The sequence below is a fragment of the Atta colombica genome, unplaced genomic scaffold (assembly GCF_001594045.1).
Source record: "Atta colombica isolate Treedump-2 unplaced genomic scaffold, Acol1.0 scaffold33, whole genome shotgun sequence".
NCBI lineage: Eukaryota > Metazoa > Arthropoda > Insecta > Hymenoptera > Formicidae > Atta > Atta colombica.
In genome coordinates, this window is record NW_017259437.1 from 152,789 (window position 1) to 153,173 (window position 385).

General features: G+C 30.1%; 1 protein-coding gene across 4 annotated transcripts in view; it reads left to right on the plus strand.

Moving 5' to 3' along the window:
- Positions 1-385, plus strand: part of LOC108690571 (GRAM domain-containing protein 1B) — a 33,192-nt gene that overhangs the window by 3,356 nt on the left and 29,451 nt on the right. The window lies entirely within an intron of this gene.

Here is a 385-nt window from a genome sequence, read left to right on the forward strand (position 1 = left end):
AAAAATTTTTTAGATTAGAAAATAATGTATGCACGATAAAATAAATCTACTCAATATAAAAAATACCAAAATAACTTAATTCATTTACTTGCGAAAAAGACATCTTCTAATGGCACACATGGGTCTTTTAGTTCTACATACAACTTTGTGATTGCACTGCTCGATAATACACAGAAGTTTCGTGTCGCCATTACTTCCTTATATTTCTTCCATCATAAAGATTTTTTACGGAGAGGAGACGCAGGACCAAGCACACATGAGAAATAAGAATTATTAGAAATGGCATGAACACGAATGATCTATGTGCGCCGAATGTTACTAATTTAATGTGCTTCCTATAAGTTACAGTTCAGATATTAAGTGTATATATATATATATATATTAT